The 2,182-nt window shown below is 48.7% G+C and overlaps 1 long non-coding RNA gene across 1 annotated transcript in view; it reads right to left on the minus strand.

The window, feature by feature from the left end:
* Positions 1 to 779, minus strand: part of LOC102021250 — a 14,950-nt gene extending 14,171 nt beyond the window's left edge. Inside the window, exon 1 of the long non-coding RNA XR_260898.2 lies at positions 160 to 779. This is a non-coding gene — a long non-coding RNA (uncharacterized LOC102021250). The remainder of the gene's footprint in view (positions 1 to 159) is intronic.
* Positions 780 to 2,182: the final 1,403 nt, after the last annotated feature.

The raw sequence follows: 2,182 nt of genomic DNA on the forward strand, positions 1-2,182 counted from the left end.
TGCACCCCACACTGGCCTGGATGTTGAGTCACCAAGGCTGGGCAGGTTTAGCCAGGCGCATCTGCACCTGCGGGTCCCTGGTGGCCAGACCAGCTCAGGGTGGCCAAGTTGAGGGCCTCAGGCTCTACACAGGGCCTGGGCATGGGGCATCACTCTTACCTCCTGCTCCACCCCTGTGGCCAGGGGGCAGGTGGTGAGGTCCACGCGGGCTCCAGAGACCCTGGTCTTCCTGCATGCTGTGCTCTCCAAGTCCACGGTCAGGTAGTACTTGATGCCAGCCACCAGCTGGGGACAATGGCAGCCAAGTGAGGGGTGTGGAACCCTCTCTTCCCTCTAGACTCTCCCACTGGCCTGGGCACATGCAGGGTCCTGACCCAGAACCCAGGGATGTGGGGCAGAGGCCTGGTTCCTGCAGCACGCTGACACCCACCTGAGATCAGGTGGGTCTAAAGTCTGGACAGCTGTGAGTGTAGCTCAGCAACCCTTGCCCTCTATGCATGAGGCCTCAGTTCAATCCCCAACAGGAGGCCAGGGTGGACACCAGAGGGATATCACTGTCCCCTCTGCCTCCCTTCCACCCCCAGCTGGCAATAACCAGGGGGAAGCAAGTGAGTTAGTTTTGAGATATTAAGTTAGAGCACTTTTTTTAAATTAGGTATTCTGTGGTCGGGGGCTGTCTCTCTTCAGTAGTCATTTTTGTTCACAGTGGATTCTGGTCTCTATCAGATTTTTAAAATCCTGTATAAGGCAGGCATGGTGGCACATGCCTGTAATCCCAGCACTTGGGAGACTGAGGCAGGAGGATCACGTCAAGTTTGAGGCTGGCCTGGGCTACATAGTGAGTTCAAGGACAGCCTGAATGAAAAAAAAATTCCAGTACGAAAGTACTGCCTAATCATTTTGCCAGTCATCTGGCTAAGTGCAGCATCTCTCTAGCCTAGCCCACTGAATCTTTTTCTACACCTTGAGGGTGTACCTGCCACCTGTAGAAGCTGCTACTGCCTCTGCAGTAGCTTGCCAAGACCACCTGCTGTGTTTTTCTGGTGCCCCTTCCATGATGGACCACTGACACTACCCAGACCCACCCTTGACCGAATTCTCACCCCTACTGATGACAGTATAGTGCCCAATTTATTTCATAATTGTTCTACCCTCAAGTCTTTTCGGTTTTCCTTTTATCCTATTATTCTGAAATGTAGCTAATACACAGAAAAGGGCACAGAACATAAATGTTAGATTTATTTTTCTTTTGCAGTGCTGGAAGTTGGGCCCAGAGTCTCACATGTTAGGCAAGTGCTCAGACTCTGAGCCCCATATCCAGCCCTCTCTTCAATTTAACAAAAATTAGTCAGTGCCTGTATTACTGTCCCACAGGCCAAGAAATGGAAACACAGCTAGGAATGGTGGCGCACTCCTATAACTACAACTGCTACGCTAGAGTCTTAGGCAGGATTGCAAGTTTGAAGTCAGTCTAGCTGATTTAGCAAGACTCTGTCTCAAAATAAAATTAAAAAGAGCTGGGTTTGTGGCTCAGTGGAAGAGTGCTCTGGGTTCAAACCCTAGCACTGGAAAAAGAAAAGAGAAAAAATGCAAAAGCCAGCCCCAAGCACTTCCAATATCATGCTCTCTTCCCTTCCCCAAAGATAATCACTATGGACACTTTTTTCCTAACTGTGGTTTTTTGGTGCTGGCAATTGAACCCAGGGCCCTGCACATGAAAAGCACATGCTCTACCACTGAGCTACACTCCTAGGCCCTACTATTGACAGTTTGTCTTTTTGAAACAAGGTCTGGCTATGTATCTCAGGCTGGCTTCAAACTCATGGTGATCCTCCTGCCTCAGCCTCCCAAGTGCTGGGGTTATAGGTATTGGACAGCCTATGCCAGGCTTGTTGACTTTTTTCTTTGGTACCGGAAATCGAACTCGGGATCTTGTGCTTGCCAGGCAGGCACTGTGCCACTGAACTATATCCCTTGCCCATGTTGACTTTTTGTAACTATGTACCTCCTTGTCTTTCTAGCTTTACCATCTATGCACAGATCCCTATGCATGAATTTACTGAGCTCGATCCTTTGTTTCATTTGCTCAGTACTGAGATTTGTTCTGTCGTTTGATTCTGACTTCTTTTTGTTTTGTTTTGATTTGCTTTTTTTGAGATAGGGTCTTTTTTTTTTTTTTTTT

This window comes from Chinchilla lanigera, unplaced genomic scaffold, assembly GCF_000276665.1.
Source record: "Chinchilla lanigera isolate Chin_1 unplaced genomic scaffold, ChiLan1.0 scaffold00021, whole genome shotgun sequence".
Taxonomy (NCBI): domain Eukaryota; kingdom Metazoa; phylum Chordata; class Mammalia; order Rodentia; family Chinchillidae; genus Chinchilla; species Chinchilla lanigera.